General features: G+C 44.3%; 1 long non-coding RNA gene across 1 annotated transcript in view; it reads right to left on the bottom strand.

Moving 5' to 3' along the window:
* Nucleotides 1-17,758: 17,758 nt before the first annotated feature.
* Nucleotides 17,759-27,803, bottom strand: part of LOC137517751 (uncharacterized) — a 33,269-nt gene continuing 23,224 nt past the window's right edge. Inside the window, exon 3 of the long non-coding RNA XR_011020651.1 lies at nt 17,759-17,889. This is a non-coding gene — a long non-coding RNA (uncharacterized lncRNA). The remainder of the gene's footprint in view (nt 17,890-27,803) is intronic.

The raw sequence follows: 27,803 nt of genomic DNA, 5'->3' as shown, positions 1-27,803 counted from the left end.
TACTCTTTAATGTATTTGGATGACACTTATATTTGCAAAAAAAAAACACGTTCTACCTCCTTCTGATTTGTGGCCCATACGCAATTAACCTTTTCTCCTGTGTTTTCTCCTAGGTGATATTTTCACACTTGTCAATAAAAGGCCTTTTAAACCACCAATGAGCAAAAAAAAAAAAAAATATTTAAAATAATTTTGATAGTACGTTTTACCTACTTTTGGTACTTTTTACAAAGCAAAGTGCTGAAAAGTTTTTATAAATTGAAGTTGAAAAATTATCTCCTAGGAGAAAACTCAGGTGAAAAAGTTAATTGCATATGGCCCTGTATGTTCCAACATTGCCAGTCAACAACAATAGAATATGAAGAAGGTTTACAAGCAAACAAGTTTACTGTTTTTCTTTTACATTAGCCAATAAGCTAGAGCTTGTAATTTACAGACAGGAAAATTTGAATCAGGATAATAATCTAATATCTAAAGCTCGCCAATCAAACAACAATTTTGATTACCCAAATGGGCCCCAACACCCAGCCAAATATTCCCCATTTGTGCCCCCCCCCCCCCTAAAAAAATTTGAAGCTGGATCCGCACTGCTTCTGAGGGACAGTTAGTGACAATCTATACACTGTGCAGAAGATGTCAGCTCTATGTATATAAATACAAAATGAATGACTAAATAAATAAATACTTGGGGCATTCAGCAACCATTACGCCATATTTAGAAAGATTTCCTCTATGGGGCGTAGAGTATTTTTCCTAATTCTAATATTTCATTCAAAAAGGCAATCCAGGCTTAAGCAAATTCCTCACAGGGCAGCTCAGCCACATAAGCAAGAATGTCAACATTTCTAGGAATAAGAACTTCAAATGTTTTTTTACTTATCCAGAATATACACAAAATATCTGCATATGACTCACAGTAATCTCTACAGCCTGAGTCTGCAATCAACCCCATTATGAATTTCCTGTCAGGAGTTAGATAGGCTAGATTGGAGTATAACATTGAAAACTGGATTTGGATCTTATCGCCAAACAGCTTTCTTTTTCTCTTCATATGAATGCCATTCTACAGCTGAAGGTGCTGATAGAACATAGTTTTGTCTAAAGGTGCGTACACACCTTTGACGGATGTCGCCCATCAGGGATCAGGACCTGATCCCCTTGGGCGACATTGCTGGGCCGGGCTCCACAAACCCGTGCCAGCTGTGTAGCTGACGATGCACTGTGTTGCTAGGACAACATACAGTTGTGTTCAAAATTATTCAACCCCACTGAAATTTAGTGTTTTGGCCAGTTTGACATTGATTTTGATCATTTCAGTCATCTTGTTTACAATTAAAGAGGCACTTAAGTGACAAAAAAAATATTTTTACTCACCTGGGGCTTCCCTCAGCCCCCTGCAGCTGATCGGTGCCCTCGCCGTGTCTCTCTGATCCTCCCGTCCCCGCCGGCGACCACTTCCGGTTTCGCCGTCAGGACCCGACAGGCTGGGAACGCGAATGATTCTTCGCGTTCCCAGCCACAATATCTCCCCCTATGCTGCTATTGCGGCAACATCCTTTTCCATTTATAACAGCTTTTAAACGTGAAGCATAGCTTGACACAAGTGTCTTGCAGCGATCTACGGGAATCTTAGCCCATTCTTCATGGGCAAAAGCCTCCAGTTCAGTCACATTATTAGGCTTGCGCGCTGCAACTGCTTTCTTTAAGTCCCACCAGAGGTTCTCAATCAGATTTAAGTCTGGTGACTGCGATGGCCACTCCAAAATGTTCCAGCCTTTAATCTGCAACCATGCTCTAGTGGACTTGGAGGTATGCTTGGAAACATTGTCCTGTTGAAAGGTCCAACGTCTCCCAAGCCTCAGGTTTGTGACAGACTGCATCACATTTTCATCCAATATCTCCTGGTACTGAAGAGAATTCATGGTACCTTGCACACGCTGAAGCTTCCCTGTACCTGCAGAAGCACAACAACCCCAAAGCATGATTGACCCCTTGCCATGCTTCACAGTAAGCAAGGTGTTCTTTTCTTCATAGGCCTTGTTCTTCCTCCTCCAAACATAGCGTTGATCCATGGGCACAGAACACTACCACAAATGTTTTGGGATAGTGTTCTGTGGACTGATGAAACAAAATTAGAACTGTTTGGGCCCATGGTTGAATAATTTTGAACACAACTGTAGGGACCACGAGCGGTGCAGGTGTGACGTCATAATGAGATTGGCAAGGGATCGGAGTCAATGGGGTTGGGGGGCAGATTGCTCGCAGGTTGGAGGTCACCGGCTGCTGGATACATGGCTGATTGTCAGCTGTGGCGGTCATTATCAGCCGCCTCAGCCTACTTAAAGAGAAGCTCCGACCAAGAATTGAACTTTATCCCAGTCAGTAGCTGATACCCCCTTTTACAGGGAGTGCAGAATTATTAGGCAAGTTGTATTTTTGAGGAATAATTTTATTATTGAACAACAACCATGTTCTCAATGAACCCAAACAACTCATTATTATCAAAACTAAATATTTTTGAAAGTAGTTTTTAGTTTGTTTTTAGTTTTAGCTATTTTAGGGGGATATCTGTGTGTGCAGGTGACTATTACTGTGCATAATTATTAGGCAACTTAACAAGAAACAAATATATACCCATTTCCATTATTTATTTTTACCAGTGAAACCAATATAACATCTCAGCATTCACAAATATACATTTCTGACATTCAAAAACAAAACAAAAACAAATCAGTGACCAATATAGCCACCTTTCTTTGCAAGGACACTCAAAAGCCTGCCATCCATGGATTCTGTCAGTGTTTTGATCTGTTCACCATCAACATTGCGTGCAGCAGCAACCACAGCCTCCCAGACACTGTTCAGAGAGGTGTACTGTTTTCCCTCCTTGTAAATCTCACATTTTATGATGGACCACAGGTTCTCAATGGGGTTCAGATCTGGTGAACAAGGAGGCCATGTCATTAGTTTTTCTTCTTTTATACCCTTTCTTGCCAGCCACGCTGTGGAGTACTTGGACGCGTGTGATGGAGCATTGTCCTGCACGAAAATCATGTTTTTCTTGAAGGATGCAGACTTCTTCCTGTACCACTGCTTGAAGAAGGTGTCTTCCAGAAACTGGCAGTAGGACTGGGAGTTGAGCTTGACTCCATCCTCAACCCGAAAAGGCCCCACAAGCTCATCTTTGATGATACCAGCCCAAACCAGTACTCCACCTCCACCTTGCTGGCGTCTGAGTCGGACTGGAGCTCTCTGCCCTTTACCAATCCAGCCACGGGCCCATCCATCTGGCCCATCAAGACTCACTCTCATTTCATCAGTCCATAAAACCTTTGAAAAATCAGTCTTGAGATATTTCTTCGCCCAGTCTTGACGTTTCAGCTTGTACATCTTGTTCAGTGGTGGTCGTCTTTCAGCCTTTCTTACCTTGGCCATGTCTCTGAGTATTGCACACCTTGTGCTTTTGGGCACTCCAGTGATGTTGCAGCTCTGAAATATGGCCAAACTGGTGGCAAGTGGCATCTTGGCAGCTGCACGCTGGACGTTTCTCAGTTCATGGGCAGTTATTTTGCGCCTTGGCTTTTCCACACGCTTCTTGCGACCCTGTTGACTATTTTGAATGAAACACTTGATTGTTCAATGATCACGCTTCAGAAGCTTTGCAATTTTAAGAGTGCTGCATCCCTTTGCAAGATATCTCACTATTTTTGACTTTTCTGAGCCTGTCAAGTCCTTCTTTTGACCCATTTTGCCAATGGAAAGAAAGTTGCCTAATAATTATGCACACCTGATATAGGGTGTTGATGTCATTAGACCACACCCCTTCTCATTACAGAGATGCACATCACCGAATCTGCTTAATTGGTAGTAGGTTTTCGAGCTTGGAGTATATACAGCTTGGAGTAAGACAACTATACAGCTTGGAGTAAGACAACATGCATAAAGAGGATGATGTGGTCAAAATACTCATTTGCCTAATAATTCTGCATTCCCTGTACATGAGAAATCTATTCCTTTTCACAAACATAGCATCAGGGGGCGCTGTATGACTGATATTGTGGTGAAACCCCCCCCACAAGAAACCCCTCCCACAAGAAAAGTACATACTCCTGGCAGTTTGCTGTCTGGGAACCTTGCTGCATTGTGGGAAATAGCTGTTTACAGCTGTTTCCAACTGCCAAAAACCATGCAGCAGCTACATCACCTGCCAACAGTAAAATGTTCACTGGAGTTCCTCTTTAAGTCAAGCTTGTGTATGAGGCTTAAGTGATAAGAGATCAAACAAATCTTTACAAGACTTTAATGGCTCATACACACATCCAACATAATGCACAACCACTTGTTATGTGAGCAAAGGTGCCGTGGTGGCTACAGTTTTATTGGCAGAGGGACCATGGTGGCTTTACTTGTTGTATGACTCCTGGTGGGTGGGCCCTGGGCCACAGGGATCACTAATGGAAGGAAGAGTGGTTTTGTTAAAGTTTTGCTGGGTGGCTGATTAATTTGTAGTTACTCCTTTTGTATTATGGGCCTGATGCACTAAAGTATGGTAAAGTTGCACTGCGCAGGGAGCGCACAGTAATTTTACCCTTACTAGCGTTGGGAAAGCACTGGCCGTTAGCCTGTTAGCAACACATGCATTACTGCAGTAATGCGCACATTGCTATAGTAACGCGCACAACTCCCATGTTAACCTGGTAACGCATGTGCTACTAATGAGTTAATGTGCAGTGCTCCCTTGTACTTTAGTGCATCAGGCCCCATGTGTAATAACAAACTTTTCAAGAATACATAATGCAGCTTTTCTATTGCTGCTTCTCTGAGCACAGTAACAAGTGTTCCCCAAAACTAGCACTGCTGCTGGCAGTAGCCACCTCAAACATGGTAATGCCATGTGGTCCAGCAGGTTTTATTTTGTGTCAGTGGCTGTCTGCTTGTCATTTGACTAGAAACAGAGTGAGGGCAAGATATAATAAACTAAGCAATGAAGATCAGCAAAACTGAGCTGTGAACACCAGTGAGGTACAAAATTGTAATTATTTCAAACTTTTCTGCACATGGTTTGGTGTTTGAAGTGACGCAACTTCTCTTCACTGCTCTGTACTGCTTTCCACTCCACATCTGTAGCAAATTATCCCTGAAGCCTACATGTAACTTTGCGTACATTAAAAAATAGTGGCGCAAAAAAAGTCACAGGGTGATGCCCAGGGCCGGGCCAGGCCGAAGCAGAGGCGAGAGAGGCTCCAGCCTCAGGGCGCGGTGTAGGAGGGGAGTGCGCAACTCACTCAGCTACTATTCCCCTATTATGATTGAAGCCTCTTAAGCCCCATCTACACGATACGATTCTTTGTGCGATTTGATTACGATTCTATTTACGATCCAATTAAATCCGACATGTCTGATATGTCTGATCAGGATTCAATTCAATGCAATTCAATTCGAATTGCCATTGTTTTGCAATGGCAAATCGAATTGAATCGAATCCCGATCGGACATGTCGAAATTAATCGGACCGTAAATAGAATCGTAATCGTATCGCACAAACAATCGTATGGTGTAAATTGGGCTTTAGTCTAACAGCAATCAGTGTGTGACGGCTGGGGTGGGAGGGATGGAGGGGCGCACTTTGGTGTCTCAGCCTTGGGTGCTGGAGGACCTTGTCCCGGCTCTGGTGATGCCGATAATGACATCTTGCTACTAAGGTTATTTAAGGTTTTAGCAATGTCCTAAGACATTAAATAACCTTAGTAACAAGATGCAATTTTCAGCATCTGCATACATTACCTAGTCACGACGATTTCGTCTCCTCCTCCACTTCCTGGTTAGTATGCAGGAGTCGTTTAGCCAGCCAATCACCGACGGGGACTGAAGCCGCTGCAAATTAACAAGGAAGTGGAGAAGATTTGATAGTCCGAGATCAGATAATGTATCCCTTCAACTGTGCCTGCTCTCACACTGAACCCTCCCTCTACCTGTGCCTAACCCTAAGACCCCCACCCCACCGATGCCAAACCCTAACCACTCCACCTCCACTGCCTAACCTTAGCCACTCTACCCTGGCTGAATAACTCTAATCACTCCACTCCAGTGCCTGACCTTACCCCCCGCCTAATTTAACCTACTCCCTGCCCTGCCACCCTAGGCAGCAGGGGTGCAGCTAAGGTTTTTGTGGCCCCAAGCGGACTGCAGGAAGTGGCCCTACCCTGCGGCGCGCCGCGGCAAAAAATGGGCGTGATTATCCCGCCAAAAAGTGGGCGTGGCATGACAGGTGGGTGGAGCAGGAGGATGGGACGGGGGTGTTTGTGCCGAAAAATGGGCGTGGGGGGTGTTTGCTATGGCCGTGGCCATGACATTGAAAATAAATGCAAAGTGGGCAACATTTTCAGCAGAAAACGCAATTTGGGCAACATGTCAGCAGAAAAATGCAATTTAAGCCACATTTCAGCAGGAAAAAAAAAGCAATTTGGGCCACATTTCAGCAGAAAACGCAATTTGGGCCACATTTCAGCAGAAAACAAATGCAATTTGAGCCACATTTCAGCAGAAAACAAACACAATTTGGGCCACATTTCAGCAGAAAACAAACACAATTTGGGCCACATTTCAGCAGAAAACAAACGCAATTTAGGCCACATTTCAGCAGAAAACAAACGCAATTTGAGCCACATTTCAGCAGAAAACAAATGCAATTTAGGCCACATTTCAGCAGAAAACAAATGCAATTTGGGCAACACTTCAGCAGAAAACAAACGCAATTTGAGCCACATTTCAGCAGAAAACAAACACAATTTGGGCCGCATTTCAGCAGAAAACAAACGCAATTTAGGCCACATTTCAGCAGAAAACAAACGCAATTTGAGCCACATTTCAGCAGAAAACAAATGCAATTTAGGCCACATTTCAGCAGAAAACAAATGCAATTTGGGCCACATTTCAGCAGAAAAACGCAATTTGGGCCACATTTCAGCAGAAAACAAATGCAATTTAGGTCACATTTCAGCAGAAAACAAACGCAATTTGGGCAACACTTCAGCAGAAAAATGCACTTTGGGTCACATTTCAGCAGAAAACAAACGCAATTTGGGCCACATTTCAGCAGAAAACAAACGCAATGTGGGCCACATTTCAGAAAAAAAAAATGAATTTACTCACCTGACAGAAGTCTTCTCTCCCGGTCAGCCTCTGGTGCGCAGCTGCCCCAAACTGCAATCTCCCGCGCTGAATTGAATAGCAGGGCTACGGAAAGATGGCGCCCGAAGCCCTATACTGGAGACACAAATAGTCTCCAGTACAGGGCTTCGGGCGCCATCTTCCCGTAGCGTTGCTCTGCCGGGCGCAAGCCCAGTGCGGACAACAGTGTGACCCAGAGGCGTAGCTAGGGTTTTCAGCGCCCGGGGACAGACAGTTCTTTGTGCCCTCCCCATCCTGACAGTCCTGCGGTGAGCAAAAATGGGCGTTGCCACGCATCACAATGTGGAGCTGGGGAGGGAAGGAGCGCATGACCGAGGGGGCTGGGGAGGGAAGGAGCGCACGACCGAGGGGGCTGGGGAGGGAAGGAGCCCACGACCGAGGGGGCTGGGGAGGGAAGGAGCACACGATCGAGGGGGCTGGGGAGGGAAGGAGCCCACGACCGAGGGGGCTGGGAAAGGAAGGAGCGCACGACCGAGGGGGCTGGGGAGGGAAGGAGCGCACGACCGAGGGGGGGTGGGGTGTTGAGGCTGGTAAGGGAAGGAGCGCATGGCTGGAGAGTGAAGGAGCGCACGATTGGGGGGGGGGGAAGCTGGGGAGGAAGTGAGGGAAATTCGAGGTTGCTTGGAGGTGAGAGAGTGAGGGCACATTGAGGGTACTTGGGTGGGCACTTTCTGGATGCAGGGGGAGGATGAGAGAGAGTGAGGGCACACTGAGTGGTGATAGAGCAATAGAGCATTGTAAGTGGTGGGTAGGAGTACATGAGGGCACATTGGGGGTTCTGAGAGGAAAGTGCTGGTTATAGGGCACTATAGCAGGATGAGAGAGCATGGGCTGATTGAAGATGCAGGGGACAAGAGAGGCAAACAGTGGAGGCTGCTGCGTGGAATGAGACTAGAGACCAATCTTACCAGATTCCCCAGACCAGGCTTCTGTGTAACTTCTGCGACGCGGTCACGTGTTCCCCGCACCGGAGGTGTACAGCACCAGTCCTTTACATTTTAAATCTCCCCCAAGCTTTCTGGCTCTGCTCCGTCAGGGACCTGGCTAATCCGTGCAGTTGCCAATCACATGTGGATTCTCTCGTCCTGTATGGCAGACGGGGGAGTTGCTTGCTAGCAGGCACTGAACTAGCACATGGCCTGGCTGAACCCATCCAATAGGCTTCAATGGGAGGGCGGAGTTAATGTTCAAAGTGCACCGCAGTCGGACAGTCCTCACCCATCACCAGCGAATGGATCTGGCTGGCCTGGCTCTGCGTTTCACTGCAAATGCACGCTGCGCGGTGGTGCGGCAGCTGCGTGTGACGTCACTGGGGACGTCACAGAGGGAGACACGGCCAGGGAGTTCCGAGCAATGCAGGGGGAGAGGGAATTAAAAAAATTTCACAACGACGTCACAGAGCCTCCGAGGCCCCTAAAGACATGAGGCCCCAAGCGGCCGCTTGGTCTGCTTAGTGCCTGGCGGCGCCCCTGCTAGGCAGCAATGGTAAAAGTTGTGATTAGCAGCCAGGAGGTTAAATAATGGTGCCCGACTAAGCGGGCACTAGGCTCCATAATTTAACCTTCTTGCCGCTAATCACAGCTTTTGCTATTGCAGCCTATGGCGATTTTTATCGGCGCTCATCCTGCACCATCTTTATTTGCCTCCATAACTTCTACCTTAAAGACATTAGTAGAGTCTGTGCTCACTGCTCAGATACTTAGAAGAAAGCAGATTACTGTGATCTGTAATGTTATCGCCATCATATTAGCAGGACTCCAGAAACTTTTCTGCTGCTAAACTTCCAGAAAAGAAGACTCAATCTTCTCTCCGCACTCTGAGAAAATCAGCAGGAATGCAACTCACTGTAATTGAAAATAGATATCCTACTTGGAGATAAATAATGTCAACCCCAGGACAAGTAATACACATTCCTAAGGTCCACAACAAGGATCACACACAAATCAATACAGACAACAGTGTAATAGTCATTTTATAACACATTTCAGAGAATACTAATAACAATACTGCTAGAAAGCTGTTTAGTAGTCATGATGCCTGGTAATATGTAGGAAATATGCTTTAATTATAAATGATCACCAGAGTACTGTGCAGTTAACAGGAATGAGAATGTGTTGACAAGGCGTACCACATTGTCACAGCTGGGATTTTATATTTTGCACATGTACGGCTTGCTTAGCTTTTTTTTTTTTGTAATTGTTTTTTCATGGATGCCAGAATTATAATGCAAAACACTATTAAGAGTTTAATAATGTAAATTGCATTTTACAGCTTCTTCTTGGCATTATCTTTGACAAGGCCTCTGCTTTCCTACTGTTACAGCTTATTAGGCGGCAGTCGGCTGTTGACTAGTGGAGCGTGTAACATTTCGTACAGTGAAGTTGGAGATACAAAAATAAACATATTCAGTAAATAATCTATTAAGCATTCTGTAAATCCTCATAAGGCTGGTAAGCCAGCAGCTCGCTACTGGCCAGGAGAATCCGTATTGCAGGTGCTCATTCTGTGTAGCTACGGCAGGTTTTCTGCTTATGACTCCATCTATTATTTTTATATTGACTGCTGACCCATGTTTTTGTTTTTGCCGCAGAACATGTGTACTGTACAGTGTACCTGTTGTACCAGTTTTGGGGCATTTGTGAAAACTGGCTGGTTTGCTGAATCTATAAAGCCTATGCGTAAAAATGGCCAGAGGAATGACATTATTTCTGCTGAAACACTTTCTCAGATCACAATGTTTATAAAAGTGGCAGTCACCTTAAATGATCACCATTTTTCTAAGGAATCGCCACTCATCAAATCAAAGATAGCTTTATTGGCATGACCAAGATTCATACAGTCATTACCAAAGTGTGTGTGTGTGTGGGAGGGGGGGGGGGGGGGGTGGAATGGGGTAGGGGTACAGTGGGTTAGCAGTTTGTGTAAAAGTCTGGAAATAGTTCCATCAATTTCTTGCAGTGTATTTGGGGCAGTGCGGCAGGAAGTGATTCTCATCTTTGAGTGTCTTTTGCTCACAGTGTTGGCATAGTCTCTCTTCCCTGGGGTTGTATGTCTGATAAAGTAAAGAAAAAAAGTACCCTTTTTGAAAAGCACCAAACTAATCATGTAGTATCAAAATATACAAATTCTTATTGTTCATAAACACAATCATAAAAAACAATAAAAAAAAGTCACCAGAAAGGGTGACATGCAGTGTCTCTCCAATTATAAAAATGTAAAACAATAATAATGAATAATATTATTATAAATGACAGGCCAACTGGAAACAACTTTTTTGTGCAGACAAAGAGCGATCAGAATGAGCGCACTTGAGAAAAAGTACATGAGTGAATGAGAAAAGTATTAGGCCTGAAACGCAAGGTTATCCTATGTGTCTGTGCACACTGGAGCAGTGAGGTTTTGTAAAAAACCCCATAGCATTACATTGGGAAGAGGTTTTGAAACCTCTAAAAGCTCTTCCCAATGTAATGCTATGGGTTTTTTTTACAAAACCTCATTCCTCCAGTGTGCACAGACACATAGGATAACATTAGCAGCAGATTTAAAAACTCAAAACGCTCAGAAAAACTCCTCTGGTGTGTTTCAGGCCTAAGGTGGAATAAGGATAAGATGTAGGGAAGATCCTATATTAGGAAAATCCTGTATTCGGGTTGGTGCACACCAGAGCGGTTCTGGAGCGTTTTTTAAAACGCTTGCAGGGGGGAAACCGCTTGGCTAATGAAAGTGAATGGACTGGTGCACACCAGAGCGGGTCGTTTTTTCCACAAATGCAAACTTGGGGGCTGCAGCATTTTTTAGATTTCTGAGTTGTTTCGAAATTTTTCCTATTATAGGATTTTCCCTACATCTCATCCTTATTCCACCTTAATACTTTTCTCTTTCACTTATGTACTTTTTTGTCAAGTGCGCTCATTCTGATCACTCTTTGTCTGCACAAAATTGCACTTTTTTATATCACAATTTGTATGCTATTACCATGGTTGTCATTATAATATTGTAATACTTATACCAGTGGTGTCTTTGAGGCTGGCATATGTATGTGTAATAATTTACTAATAGGGTGGTTTTTCCAGTTGCCCTGTTGTTTATAATAATATTATTTATTATTATTATTATTTTACACACTGCATGTCACCCTTTCTGGTGACTTTTTTAATTGTTTTTATGATTTTTTTGTGTTTATAAACAATAAAGACATGATTAGTTTGGTGCTTTTCAAAAAGGGTACTTTTTTTTTCTTTGCATTATCATTGGTAGTCTGGCCCTTAGCACACTCTAGTCTAGGATAATTATTTTTATGCATGGTGCTGGTCCAAAATGTTTAAGATACAATTCTGATGGGTTTGTATGTCTGTCTGTGTCTCCCAGACTTAATTTCGAGGTGGTGAGCACCCAGTCAGGATTCTCCTTGACAATTATAAGACGATAGTGATGTCTGCCATATTTATAAAGGACTGATCAGCTTTATTGCCATCCTAGATCACCAGATAGCATTTTCCACTTCATGTTGTCTAGTGCCATAAGCTGCAATGAAGAAGAGTTCCACTTCCTGAATAACCACTGATTTTGGTCAAAAGGTGAATTCAACCAGTAACATGGAAATTATGAACTAGTTATGGACTGGTTCTGGCTGAACCTAATATTTGTGTGGTTCTGGGGAAAGAAAGTTATAGTACACAGTGGGCTATCCCATAATTCTATGATCCTAAAGGCGTATCTAGAGGGGTGCAGGCATGGCTTGTGCCACGGGCGCCACGGGCGCCACTTCCCCATGGGCGCCATTGCCTGCCCCTGTGCTGCTCCGCCATGCCTGCCACCTTGCCTCCCTGTCACTCAGACCTCAGATCAGATTAATGCTGTTATCCGGGAAACATGGCTGCTTAACTTATGCATGTAGGGCGCACTTTGCTTAGTGTTAGAAAACAGGACAGAGAGTGAATAACAAGAGCTAACTCAAAAAAAAAAGTAACATCAGCAATATCCTGAGGAAAAAACACACAAGCAACCATTACACATGTATGTGATAACGGATGCTGTTTTTAGAGGGGAAGGGGGATCTGACCCAGGGGAGGGGGGGGGGGCAACTTCAGTGTTTGCTATAGGCGCTATATTACTTAGATACGCCCCTGTAAGATCCATCAAAAAGTAGCCAAGGAGGAACAGGAGGCTATGTAGACTACCACCACTAACTGCCTGGAGAACTGTGTGTTTTGCATAGATGACATTCGCCGCAGGTCCGGTCTTCTCCGGTATCCCACTGGTAGCCTCTAAGGAGGCTTCTGTGTTTATGCATGCGTGCGCCCGTCCCATGTGACAACGTGTCCTGTTCTGTGTCCTGTTCCATCAGTTCAGCCAGTCCTGTCATATTAAGCCAGTGTGTCCTCGGTCTGTCCTGGCATGCCATTCATTATTCTGTCCAGTCTTTCCAGTCCGCTCTACTCTCCTTACTGCAGGGTTTACCCCTCCTGTTCTTCTCATCACTGGTGGGGCAGTCCTGGGGGTCGTGCCCTGGTGGGTACTAGGCAGCAAAGTAGTCCGTTGCCCATCAGGGGTGATGGCCTATCTTCCCTTGTTGGTGCGCTGGTAAAGATCTGTGCCTACTAACCACGGCCAAGGGGAGCCTGCACCAATCACTGGTGCTGAGATCAAGAGAACCTTGACAGCATGTCTTACATTGATGAGGACCAACAAGTTTGAAACAGCTGTATGCATGCTGGATTAGAAGAATTAATTGGCTATAGACGCATGGCGCATGAGTGGTACAGAAGTGTGCTTTGCTGTCTTGGACATAAAAGATTTGCATATTCAGTAGTGATGCATCATGGGAGGATTTACTTGCTCTCATATAAAGTTGAATTATGAAGTTGTATGGCCATGCAGCAAACTGTTAAAGCTGTGGTGGCCTGAAATGTAAAAAATGGCCTTGTCGCTAGTGGGTATAAGCCTATCTCCTCAAGCAGTTAAAAGAGACCAATCAATTTAAACTTGGGTGGGACTTGATTGGTCCATTTTCCAGCTGCATATATTTAAATAAACATTTACATAATCCTGCAACTCAGAAATATTTGCATCTCATTGATCATCCCTAGTTCAGATACAATATGCAAAAACGGAAGCGAAGATCCTACAGAAAGTAATTGTAGTGGTATAAATGTAGGTATTTGAGTAGGTAATTGATTTGACAATTCAAGTACAGTGTATCATTTCTCACGGGGGTCCATTTCATTTACACTTGGTATGAACAGATGATCTCCATTATGTGATGTCAACAACAACACAGCGTGGTCAACAAACGTTCCAGTGCCGCTTCCATAAATTTGTGATACTCACCAAGTGATTGTGTGAATAATGGCAACCCAAATGATTATGTTTCAGGTGGACAGATATAATTCATCACCTCTGTGAGGTTTGCAGTGCAGACAGTTGATTGGACCAGCCAGACAGCCAATACTGGCCTCATTGTCTGTTAAGCTTGGAGGTGTAATCTCCACAGTCAGCATGCAACACATAAGCTGACGTGAAGGAGGTACACACACCAGCACAAGGAATCAGGATATCCCCAGTTTAGTGGAGGGGAGGACTGACTCCAATAGGAGATTGTGGTGCACAGACCCGGTGCAGATCCGAACAGCCACAAACAACACTTTCGTAATAACGTCTCAGCGCAAAGTAGCGCTGAGCGCATAAACCAGGACTGAGGAGATCAGGACAGGTAGACAGAATGAACGCTTGCTAAACTAGCCACTACTTAGTGACAGCAAGCGTCCACAATAAAACAGACTGGAATGAGGTAGCCAATGCGTTTGCAGCAATGGCGTGCCTCACAAAGACAGGACAGGATAGTCAGGAAATAGCAGGATCAAGATAGATGAACGTAACACAGATAAATATACAATAAGTATGATTTCCTAGCGTATTACAATTACAGCTATCAATGAAACTATTTGTAACGTCTGACTAACATATGTATATATCGGCAATGAACCGATATATGACATAAGCAGGAACTCTGACTAAGGCTGGAGTAATACAGGGAACAGGACTCAGAAGGATTCGCTATCTCTTCGCAGAGATGAACGCAATCCACAAACAGGACCAGGAACAGGATAACTAGCTCAGCGTGCTGGAACGCTGACTAACGGAACATAGGATATAAACAGTTCGTGTACGTATATATCAGCGACACTGATGTATCAACGTAACACGAATACAAGGAAAATAATAAAATGCGCAAGTATGCGTATATATTGGCGATGAACCAATATATGACACAAGACAAGCAGAGTAACAACTTCTAGAACAAGAGCAGAACTAGGAGGACTCGCTGACCCCTTCGCAGGAGTCAGCGCAGTCCACAAGGACTAGGAACGAGGTGGGGCACGGGCAGAGTAACAGACAGAATCTGAGACTATGGTAGCCCATCAAGCATTGCAGGAAGCAGTTCTTTATACTGAGGTCATCCAATGGGAGCAGACCTGCAGATTCCCACACAAGTGAATGGTAATTAATCACAGGCTGACAGCAGGAAAAGGCAGACAATGATATGCAGCCTGCAGGAAAGGGATTGCCCCTCCATTGCAGCAGACAATGTTTGTGTACACAAAAGCATATTAAACTGTCATTAACATCAGAGCGACTGCAGATGGAATCAGCAACTAGTTTAAGTGCAAACCAAACTATGCAAGAAAATGCATGTAATGACATCAGAACTGCTTGGGTTACAATACCACTGCAGCCAGCAGTAAACGCTGCAGACATGATCATAACATTGTCTGACAAAAGTGTCACACTAAATATCAATGTTTCGCTTTACATCTGATCATCACAACTCATTTACATTCCAGGTGATTACTAGAAATTTAGGACCCACCAACCATATGCCTGTGTCACTTTGCTGCAAGATTACAGCTTCTCCTCTTAAAGCAAATCTGAAGCGAAAATAAACGTATAAGATAAGGAACTGTATGTGCTGTACAGCTAAGAAAAAGAACATTAGTAGCAAAGAAAAAAGTATCCTGTTGCTTTCCAGTACAGGAAGAGTTAAAAACTTAAGTTGTTATCTACACAAAAGAGCTTCTCTGAGCTCTTCGACTCACTGGGCTGAATACAGTCCTGTTTTTTAAAGCACTTAAACAGCCAAGAAACAGTAAGCGACAGCTTGAGATAAGGTTTTACTGCAGGAAAGTTCAACGGGTCATTATTTCTGCTTTGTTTGTTTTATAGCTTAAAAGACAGAGACCCATAGTGTGATGGTTGAGTGCCACAACTCAGACGTCTGATTATTGGTAATCTGCGGAATCACCAACAATGCAGACGCTATACTCGACTATGTGTGATCCGCAGAATCACCAATAATACCAGTATTGCAAGACCAAGATCAGAGTGTGTAGTGTTTGGTGCAACCGTAACTTCAATGATTTTACAGGACTTTACCCAAGGAGTTGGTAAGGAACAATCTGGATACAAACAAGACGGATAGACAATAGGCTCCCCAGTGAGGCTGGGAAGGATACAGGCAGAGAATACGGTGGTAGTTTAGCTAGTCTCTGCCAGGGGTGTCGGCGAGAGACAAGAACCAATCAGACAGATAATAACAGACATACACCAGATAGTAAACTAGTCCTATCAGCGGAGCTAGCTTAACTGGCAGCAAGAAGCTACCCTAGGCCTTTCCAGTGGAACTGGAAAGGTGACACGAATGACTCAGACCGCTTTGTTAAACCTTCCAGGGGAGCTGAGAAGGTACCAAAAAACACTAAGCTATACCTCACCAGTGGAGCAGGTGAGGATAGTAAATACATAACAGGTGTTCATCAGTGGAGCTGATGAGCCTCAGAGCACGCAGACTAGGCCCCTACAGAGAAGCAGGCTGGCACTAGCTGAACCTAATAAAGGCTAGACCTCTACAGAGGTGCTGGTGAGGTACTAAAGATACACAGGCCGTCCGTATAATAAAGTACAAACCCCAGCAAGCTGGGGATACTGGAATAGAATCTCCCGAGGAGCGGGTGATTCAGACAATACTGCAGGCGAGTGATAACCTGAGACACAAACAGAACTGCACTAAAGAACAACTTCACCAGCAGAGCTGGTGAAGCTAGCACCTCACCAGTGGCGAGGGCCCACTGGTGAGTAGAGTAGTCTGACAGGCAAGGCTCAGCAAAAGAGAGGTAAGTATCGGTACAGAATCGTGAGACAAGAGAGTAATCAGTAATCAAGCAGAGGTTCAGCAACTAGAAGACAGACAGGCAGAAGCACAAGATCAGAAAGCAGGATCAGAGTCAGAGTAGTTAGCCAAGAGTCATACACAGAAATCCATACAATACAATCTCCTTGTCTAGGTGTGAAGTCCTTGGCATCAACACCCGGGAACTAGTCTAACAGATAACATAAGCAATAAAGCAATATCCTAGTCTAGATGTGAAATCCTTAGCATCACACCTGGGGTCTAGTCTAACAGACAAGACAGTAATGACACTAATCCTAAGCTTGGGTGTGAGGTCCTTGGTCTCAACACCCTGTAACAGGTCTAAAGTATAACACAGTAATGACACAGTAATCCTCAGCTTGGGTGTGAGGTCCCTGGTCTCAACACCCTGGAACTGGTCTAAAGTATAACACAGTAATGACACAGTAATCCTAAGCTTGGTCTGAGTGCTGACACACAAGCGTTCACGACAACAGACAGCACCAGACTAAAAGTCGAAGGCTTAAGAAGCAGAGGAGACCTCACTGGCACGCCCCCTGCTGCAGCCAATCCGGGGCGCCGTAAGTCTCCTCCGCTGTCAGCTGACCAGCCAGTCAGATGACGAGCGCTCTCCCAGGATAAAGGTCCTGTCTATGCGTGCGCCCGCGCGAGACAGCGACCTTACAGGAAGAAGGTAGTTCCGTTCCCGGCGTCCTAGACGCCGGAGGGACGGACAGGGGCACAGAGGCAGCCACGGTGGCGACGCAGTCCGCCTCGGCTGTGCTCATTACTCATAGGCAATTGAATGCAAACTTTTTCTCCCAAGTTTTCTCCTAGGAGATAATTTTTCATATTCAATTTTAAATAACTTTTAAGCATTTTAAAATTGAAAAAGTACCCAAAAGTTGGTAAAAAAGTACTATCAAAATTATTTTGAGTATTTTCTTGCTTGCTGTTAGTTCAAAATGCATTTTATTGACACGTTTGAAAATATCACCTAGGAGAAAACTCAGGAGAAAAAATTAATTGCATGTGCGCCAGAGTGTGGTTTCTGAACTGCAAATATGACAGAATGATGCAATGTTCAAAAAAAAAAAAAGCAAAAAAAAAAGCTGTATAAATGACAATAAAAATATGAGGCTCTTTTCTCTGCTACTAATGTTCTATTCCTTATCCGTACTACACATACAATTCATTATATCATACTTTTTTTTGTTCGCTTTTGGTTTGCTTTAAGGATTTCAGTACTGTATTGTACAGCTGATCAAAAAGGAGAGCAGAGTCAAATAATATGCTGCAGCAGCATCAAAACTGCGTAGGTAGGAAAAAAAATCTGATATTTCTTCTGTGTTGATGGAGTTGTTTTTGTTTTAGCTTTTCATATCGCCCTTGCCATACTGATTCATGTTCTTGGCTGCTCGCAAGGATAAATACACGTTTGTTGGGTTCTTTGATGATGAAGGTGGATTCCATATATATCTTCATTTTTATACCAGTACAGACTGTGATTTCTTACATAAAACAGAACAAAAGAAACATAAATATGTACAGTTGTTAATAGTGCTGGTGCTTTATTTCATTACAGTTTACTTAAGTGCAGTACAATAGAAACAAACGAAACAAAAGTGTTCCTATACATGGCAGTTTTGTGCCTCCTCTTGTCACGAGTTTGGTAAACGTGACCACCGGTGGAGCGCTCACTACCAGTGCTACCTCTAGTTATATAATGGATCTGATTTACTTTCCTAGTTTTATTCTGCAGGCAGGATAAATCCACGTGAGCTTGCTTGTTTGATCTATGATGTCACATCAGGGATTTTCTATGTCATTCCCATTCTTTGCTGGGATCCAGGCTGCTTTTGGCGGAGCAGATAAAAATGGCGCAGGACAAGCCCCTATAAAAATGGCTCCGCCATAGGTGGCAATAGTACAAGCCAAATTAGCGGCAAGAAGGTTAAATTATGGCGCCGGATAAATAGCGTGCGCAATAAATAGCAGGCATCTAGTGCCCGCTATTTATTGGGCACCATAATTGAATCACCTTGCTGCAAATCATGGCTTGTACTATTGCTGCCTATGCGGCAGGGAGTAGGTAGAGGCAGGGGGGTTAGTGTTAGGCAGCAGATGAGTGTAGTCCAGGGTTAGGCGCTGGGGCTGGAGCAGATAGGTTTAGGCATAGGTAAAGGGAGGGTTCAGTGTGACAGTAGCCAGGGGGTTTGTATACATTACCTGGTCCCTGATAATCACATATCCTCTCCACTTCCTTGTTAGTTTGAATGAATTCGGCAGCCAGCCAATCACCATGCGGCTTCAGTCCCCACTCCCTTCATGGCGATTAGCTGGCTGCAGGACTCTTGCAAGCTAAACAGGAAGCGGAGAGAGGACGCGATTGCTGGGACCAGGTAATGTATGAGAGATGCTGCTAATGACATCTAATTACTAAAGTTATTTGACATTTTAGGACACTTCTGAAACCTTAAATAACTTTAGTATCAAGATGCCATTGTCAGCATCACCCCGTGCCATTTTTACCCAGCACCTCTTTTGAATGTACCCGCTTTTGGAACATGCAGAGATGTTTTATGAAGAGTTTCCTTACAAAATTATCATGGAAAATGTTTATAAAACATTCTATAAATGTTTTTTTTTGTACTCCTCTAAATCTCATTTTCTTTATTATAATGCTTCACTGCAATCTCAAATAATAATTATGTTAACATTTTAGTTTTTGCTTTTTAAGTTGCAAAAAAACAGGATGGGTTCCCCCCTCCAAGCATTTAAATCCCTTCATCCACTATATCCAAATTGGGTGGCCAGGAAGGCAGAGTCAGCGAGTCCGACTAGCATGAATCCAGACTTCTAACATTGAGGGATAATACCCTCCCCTTACAATGTACCTTTTTTTCATTAAGGACAAGGGGCTCTTCCACACCTCTGTTTGTCCCAAAAGTTGAGGGTAATGTAATAGTGTAGTGTTATCTGGCTACCTCTTTATCAAGGGAGCATTACATTTTTTTTGCAAAAAGTTGTTGTGCCAACTCATTAAACTTTCATGACATTTACTTTATCTCATGTACGAGCCTCTGAGTCAGAACTCCCACACCTACGTAAAATTCAAGGGAAATATGGGGGTTGAGGGGTATTATCTAGACAAACTCGTTTTTGGAAAAGTATAAAAAATACAAAATCTTTATTAATGATAAATTCAAAAAAGTGTTAAAAGACACAGACCAAAGCTTCATAGAGTAATCGCTCAACAAAGCACACACATCCTCACATACATACACCTAAGATCACCTAACGTGATAAGGGATCCAAGGAAATGCACAGGCCTGTAAAGTTGTAATATAGATTGTAACATCGTTGAGTACAAAAATTCAAAACTGGCAGGCTTGAAAGAGTTCACAGCAGGAAGGCTAATAGCCATTTAGCAAGCGCATGCAAGCAGCACACAATGGCCTGTGTGCAAAAAGCAAATAAATAAGTTCATCAAGCTTGCAAGAAAGCGAAACAGCAAAAAGCAAGCTGAAAGAGTTCACAGCAGGTAGTTGCAGGTCAAGCACGCTTTGTATAGGAAGTGCAATTGAGGGGGTGTTTCAGTGGCGTAGCTAGAGAGCTGTGGGCCCCGATGAACATTTTACAATGGGGCCCCCAAGCACTCTATACATAACAATTGATATGGCACATCAAAACCTGCCAATTGCAACTACAGTGTCAGAGGTGCAAGAAGGGGATGGGGAACAGTTTATTAATCATTATTACTATTCAAAGTATCTGTAGAAGTGGTGATTATGAGCACAGGACCAATACAGAGCTAAAACTGTAGTTGAGGGAGGGCCCTCCGGGGCCCCTCTGGCCCAAGGACCCGATGCGGTTGCAACCTCTGCAACCCCTATTGCTACATCCCTGTGGTGTTTGATACTATACCAGGTCCAGAAGTGATGAAATGGGATTCTGCTTGTGTCCAGCTTGATGAATGTCCATAGAAGCATAAGTCTCTCAAACCCACTGCCGGAGCTCATGGCTAGGGGAGTGACCTAAAGCTGGGGACCTGGATGTCAAATCACCTGTCCTGCCTGTGCTTAGGCAATCGGAAAGGATTTCGCCCTCAAACAATATGGAAGCCCGGGCCTTTGCTGTGCAGCGTTTGCATGAAAGCTGTCTCGCTGTGCAAGATGACATGGAAAGTCAATCCTGCCTCAAGGGACCTCAGCGTGATGCTCCAAGGAGGAAGTCAAGACCAAGCTTAGCAAGCTATCGGCAGTCGCATGAGGTATGTGAGGAGGCGTGCGGGGAGCGGAAAACCGTAGGAGAGTGCCGTGTCAGAGTCACGCCCGCAGCCCTGACATGTTTTGCCCGATCTACTGGCTTTTACGAAGGGAGGCGTGGTTTCAACATCACACAATGTCCTGCCCTGAATGCCAAGCACAGAAACCAGAAAAATGGACCAAAATACGAGAAAAGCAGGGTGGCATCTGCACAACAAGGATTCACCAAAATTGAGTGGCAGGAGCAAAGGCAGAATGAGGGGGAACGGCTAAAAGGCAAAACCAGGTACACAGACGTTTAATTACAGCCCTACAAATAATAGGATTCCAACAATAACCAAGTATGTGATATAATCACCAATGCAGACAATCCACATAGGCTGATGCATAACAGAGTTGATGGGTCACTCAACAAATATTACAAAAGTATATGTTTGTGGACATATACACAACCAGTGTCCTGATCCTGTGTCCAAATACTGTATAAACAACATACCCTGAACCCATTAAAAAGAGCAGTACTGCGGTGTTCTGCCTAAGCTATCTACAGCCGGCTGTGTCACATTCACCGATCTCCACTACATACAGTCACCCATTCACATACACTGGTCATTATACTCCCGGGAGTTTTTGTGAGATGTCTGCCAGCAGCATTTTTATCTCAATTGGCTCCAGGTATGTCCCTTGTTATTCATGCGGGGGCTGTATGCGGGATGTTAGTGCAGCAGTGTCCCATAAGCAGCAGGTCTATGCCCCATGGATATGTTCATGCAGAATTAGTGGTGGATACACAGCAGACGCATCAAGTACATGCAGCTTTATATGGGTTGCCACTGAGGGCTCTCACCACCTCCTGCGCATTGTCCCACTTCGCTTGGGTCTGATGTATAGTCCTCTTTTGTGCGCTCTGCGTCCTGTTCTGTCCACTCTGCGTTCATAAGCGTCCATATGCCGGCATGTCCGCACTGTGGGGATCTCTTCCTGCTAGCACAAACTCACACCGCTCGAGACCCGGATGTGACGTCACCGCTCTGCTCTCTGCATCACTAGTATCCGCCGCCCACCAGCCTTCATCAGATGATAGTGGGCGGTTGTTCAGCCTCCCGTTTTTGACATCCCAGCAACGTTCACTAATTTGCATACTCCTCCCCATATGTACGTTCTTATTAAAGTGCTATGTCCTGATTCCATTACAGTTTTCTCGATGTTGTCCTCCACAAAAATAGGATAGCCGGGGATAAAGGGGTCCTCCTCACGTTATCACAGAAACCCTCTCATTCTACACTGTCTGTTATATGATGCATACGTCTGTTAGCTATAACACAATGTGGAAATACTTGTGTGTGTCCCATAATGCGACACATTGATGCTCTTCTAAGGACTGAGAACATAGCTAGCAATTACTTAGACTACATTTCTCCAATCTTATTTCCAACTTCATGCAAGCAACAGACACTCCTCATACACACACTATCTAAATTATATCAATTATCAAAAGATATTAATGTCAATAGAAGAATGGGGGTCACTGCAATAACTTCTGGGCTTATGACACTGGGGAAGGAAGGGGGCTAGGGGGAGGTCAGAATTTATCCCTTGTGGGATGACTGTTCCTAGCCTAAAAATCCAGCTTGATTCAATTTGGCATAATTTTCTGTCAAGATCACCCCCCCTAGAGGGTATCTGCATTTTGACTATGCCTTTAAATCTTAAGCCTTCAGGGTTCTTTCCATGATTCAACATAAAATGTAATCCCAAGGGGCTGGTCTCATCCCCCTCGTTTATATTATGTACATGTTGCTGGATTCGTTTTTTAAGCAATTGCGTAGTTTTTCCCACATAATTTAACCCACAAGGGCATGTAATCATGTAGACCACATATCTACTTTCACAGTTTATGAACGTTTGAATTTCATACATTTTTCGTCTTCGTGAGTCATGAAATTCGCTTGTTCGATCAACCAAGGATATCATTGGATAGCATTGGTGTATTGTAGGTTCCTTGCAGCCGAATCGTAGCATACTGTTATAGGTGCCTAGGCATGCACAATATCGGAGCAGTGCTTTTCAGCGCTGCTAGATTTGGGCGCAGCCGGCGCCTCCATAGACTACAATAGGAATCATTCCTATTGAAGCGCTCAGTGAGTAACGTCGGCTCCGTCAGAAGACAGAGCCGAAGTTGCTTAAAAACATAATAATTCGGCCTCCAGCAATCGCTGGAAGCCGAATTATTTCATTCCCCCACTATCCATGTCGGCCTGGAGGGGGAATAGTAATTAAATCGGCCCGGACTTGTGCAGAAGCAGGATCAGCTATATACCGCTGTATCCTGCGCCCAAGTCTACCGGCGCCGATTTCAAATGTACGCGCCTAGGTATGCACAATATACCTTAGGGGTGTTTTTAATTCCATTTAATTGAACATTAACCAGCAACATGGCATACTCACTTACTGTTGAATTGGAGACAGATATTGTCTCAGCGTTTGAAGAAAAAGTAGTTATATCACCTGGGCAAGCTGGAGATGATAACAAGGAGTGGAGACGGACCTTCCGCACACATAGGAGATTAACCTTGAGAATGTTGAGGCGAAAATGGACTGTGGCTACACTTGAATCTTACATTTCTAAAAAAGTCGTCCCATGGGGATTAAGGGAAAAAATAAAACCCTCTGGGCACTTGTTGAACCCTAGGTTTTTACCAAAATGGAAACAAGAATGCATGGAAAGGGGGTTGAGAACTATGCAGATGATGAAGGAAGAGGAGGAGTTTCAGGTAGAAGAGCTACAGATTGAAATTGAGAGGAGTCTCGATAAAATGCGGAAATTCGAGACTCATTCTGAGTTTGAGAAGTTTAATGCACAACTTAAAAAGGAGATAGAAATGACTCAAAAGAAAATCAAAAATGTAAAAAGAGAAAAATTCTTAATTGATGTGGAAGAGTGGAAGGATGGTATACACTTTGAATACCAACCAGGACAGCCCAGAACAAGATCGGGTTCTAAGTCAGGTGAATCAGTAGGATCAGATAAGTCAGTGGGTTTTTTAGACGAAAGTGGGGAGGAAGAAGGAGAGGGAGAAGGGGCAGAGGAACAAGAGGGGGTCAAAAAGAAACAACAAAAGAAAAAGAGGAAAGAGAAAAGAACCCCCAAATCAATTTTGAAACGGGAAAACTTGCCACGGGCAGTGAAAACCAAAAAGAAACCATAGAGATGGAGATTCAAGATGAAGTCATGGTCCATGAAACACTCAATATTATCAACCTATCAGATTTTGAGATTAATGAGTCCCATAAGAAAGTTTTAAACAGGGGTTTGTCATTTTGTCCTACGCACCATGGTGATCATTTTGAGGTCTACAAGGATTTAAGACTTTTTTTGCGAAGAGTAATGTTCAGGGTAATGTGGGCCAAGAAGTCTCAGGAACGGGACAAAGAAGGGGATGACAATGACTTAGAGACAGAACTAACGGTCTCAGATAGACAAGCCCTAATTGACTTGGAAGCCCTGTTGGACTGAAATGTAACCGAAGTTCAGGACCAGGACAGACAACCGGTGACATTCTGTTAAGCTTGGAGGTGTAATCTCCAAAGTCAGCATACAACACATAAGCTGACGTGAAGGAGGTACACACACCAGCACAAGGGATCAGGATATCCCCAGTTTAGTGGAGGAGAGGACTGACTCCAATAGGAGATTGTGGTGCACAGAGCCGGTGCAGATCCGAACAGCCACAAACACTTTCGTAATAACGTCTCAGCGCAAAGTAGCGCTGAGCGCATAAACCAGGACTGAGGAGATCAGGACAGGTAGACAGAATGAACGCTTGCTAGCTAGCGATTACTTAGCGACAGCAAGCGTCCAAAACCAGACAGACTGGAATGAGGCAGCCAACGCGTTGCGGCGATGGCGTGCCTCACAAAGACAGGACAGGAGAGACAGGAAATAGCAGGATCAAGATAGATGAACGTAACACAGATAAAATACACAATAAGTATGTTTTCCTAGCGTATTACAATTACAGCTATCAATGAAACTATTCGTAACGTCTGACTAACATATGTATATATCGGCAATGAACCGATATATGACATAAGCAGGAACTCTGACTAAGACTGGAGTAATACAGGGAACAGGACTCAGAAGGATTCGCTATCTCTTCGCAGAGATGAACGCAATCCACAAACAGGACCAGGAACAGGATAACTAGCTCAGCGTGCTGGAACGCTGACTAACGGAACACAGGATATAAACAGTTCGTGTACGTATATATCAGCGACACTGATATATCAACGTAACACGGATACAAGGAAAATAACAAAATGTGCAAGTATGCGTATATATTGGCGATGAACCAATATATGACACAAGACAAGCAAGTAACAACTTCTAGAACAAGAGCAGAACTAGGAGGACTCGCTGACCCCTTCGCAGGAGTCAGCGCAGTCCACACGGACCAGGAACGAGGTGGGGCACGAGCAGAGTAACAGATAGAGTCTGAGACTATGGTAGCCCATGAGACATTGCAGGAAGCAGTTCTTTATACTGAGGTCATCCAATGGGAGCAGACCTGCAGATTCCCACACAAGTGAATGGTAATTAATCACAGGCTGATAGCAGGAAAAGGCAGACAATGATATGCAGCCTGCAGGAAAGGGACTGCCCCTCCACTGCAGCAGACAATGTTTGTTTACACAAGAGCATGTTAAACAGTCATTAATTTCAGAGTGACTGCAGATGGAATCAGCAACTAGTTTAAGTGCAAACCAAACTATGCAAGAAAATGCATGTAATGACATCAGAACTGCTTGGGTTACAATACCACTGCGGCCAGCAGTAAACGCTGCAGACATGATCATAACACATTCACTAATTTGAGACTTTGATCTAGGTACTTCCCGCCATTGTCGCTGAACCCGCATTTAAAAACCTTCGGTGAAGCAGTTGAAAGGGAGTTGCAATCCCTAAACTGGCAGCCGTCAGTTCGGTCTAACTTAACTCCAGAGGAGAATCGGGCGCTGCAGGAATTGCGACGTGCTGATTCAGTTTTAGTGAGGTCCAGCGACAAGGGTGGAAACGTTGTACTGTGGGGAAAAGAACTTTATTTGAGCGAAGTGTGGAGGCAGTTGGGGGATAGTGAGGTGTACAAGAAATTGTCGGCAGATCCCTTCCCCGACATAGTAAGAGGACTTAATGGTAAACTTGATGAAGCCTTGGGAGCAGGATACATCAATCATGATGAGTGGAGGTTCATGAAGGTGGACGCCTACCGTATCCCAGTACTATACCTTATCCCCAAGGTACATAAAAATGCAGAGTGTCCACCGGGAAGGCTGATTGTATCGGCCATAGGTGGCCCCTTTGAGAAAGTGGCAACCTTTCTGGATGAGAACTTGAAACATCTGGTAGAGGGGTTGCCTTCATATGCATGTGATACTGGACACGTATTGTACCTCTTGGAGGACCTAAGAGTGGGACCTAGTGACCTACTGGTAGGTATAGATGTGGAAGGACTGTACACATCAATCCCACATCACGTGGGCTTGAGGGCAACTGAGTTTATTCTAAAAAACGTGGCCATGGTACAGAGAGGTAGGTGTCAGCTAATCATGGATCTCCTTGAGATGGTCCTCACCTGTAATTGCTTCAGATTTGATGGGGTCTTCTACCGCCAGATCAGGGGGACGTCGATGGGCGCGGCGTGTACCCCAGCCTATGCGTGCCTCCATTTAGGCCTTTAGGAACGCCAGGAGGTATATCCTAATGTGGCGTTTGGGGCACACGTCGCGACCTGGATAAGGTACGTGGATGACGTCCTCCTGGTTAGGAGAGGTACAAGAGAAGAACTGGCGGTCTTCCTGGACCACCTCAATATGAATGACAGGAACATAGTCCTAACTCACACTATTGACGAAAGGGAGATCACGTTTTTGGACCTGACTATACGGAGGGAGGGCGACAAACTGAAGACCACAACATTTAGAAAACCCACTGCAGGAAACACTTTTCTTCATGCGACACGCTTCCACCCCCCATCTCTATTGAAGGGCATCCCAGTAGGACAACTGTTGAGAGTGCGCAGGAACTGCACAAACAGCGAGGACTATGAAAGAGAGGCTACAGATATGACTAAACGTTTCAAAAAGAGGGGGTACGATGAGGAAACTCTGGACATTGCAAGACAAAAAGTTGAGTTGATACCAAGAAATGACTTACTAACAGGCAATAGACGTAAACAGAAACAGAAAGATAATCAAGTCAGACTTGTAACAAAGTATGGTACACACTGGAACCAATTGCGAAGAGCCTTGGCCAAACACTGGCATTTGTTGTGCCTAGACCCACGGATAGTCGAAGCAGTGGGAGGTTATCCTAAATTAGCGGCAAAAAGAGCGCCGAATCTCCGTGACATGTTGGTTAGATCTGAATTCAAATCGGTTACACCCCAATCGGCGAGGATGTGGTTGGGACCCTCCATGCGTCCGTTGGGGATGTATCGGTGCGGACGGTGCAGTGTGTGCCATTTGGTTGATCGAACAAGCGAATTTCATGACTCACGAAGACAAAAAATGTATGAAATTCAAACGTTCATAAACTGTGAAAGTAGATATGTGGTCTACATGATTACATGCCCTTGTGGGTTAAATTATGTGGGAAAAACTACGCAATTGCTTAAAAAACAAATCCAGCAACATGTACATAATATAAACGAGGGGGATGAGACCAGCCCCTTGGGATTACATTTTATGTTGAATCATGGAAAGAACCCTGAAGGCTTAAGATTTAAAGGCGTAGTCAAAATGCAGATACCCTCTAGGGGGGGTGATCTTGACAGAAAATTATGCCAAATTGAATCAAGCTGGATTTTTAGGCTAGGAACAGTCATCCCACAAGGGTTAAATTCTGACCTCCCCCTAGCCCCCTTCCTTCCCCAGTGTCATAAGCCCAGCAGTTATTGCAGTGACCCCCATTCTTCCATTGACATTAATATCTTTTGATAATTGATATAATTTAGATAGTGTGTGTATGAGGAGTGTCTGTTGCTTGCATGAAGTTGGAAATAAGATTGGAGAAATGTAGTCTAAGTAATTGCTAGCTATGTTCTCAGTCCTTAGAAGAGCATCAATGTGTCGCATTATGGGACACACACAAGTATTTC

The sequence above is a fragment of the Hyperolius riggenbachi genome, chromosome 5 (assembly GCF_040937935.1).
Source record: "Hyperolius riggenbachi isolate aHypRig1 chromosome 5, aHypRig1.pri, whole genome shotgun sequence".
In the NCBI taxonomy this organism is placed as follows: domain Eukaryota; kingdom Metazoa; phylum Chordata; class Amphibia; order Anura; family Hyperoliidae; genus Hyperolius; species Hyperolius riggenbachi.
The sequence above is the reverse complement of the archived record's forward strand: the minus strand, read 5'-3'. Positions and strand labels throughout refer to the sequence as shown.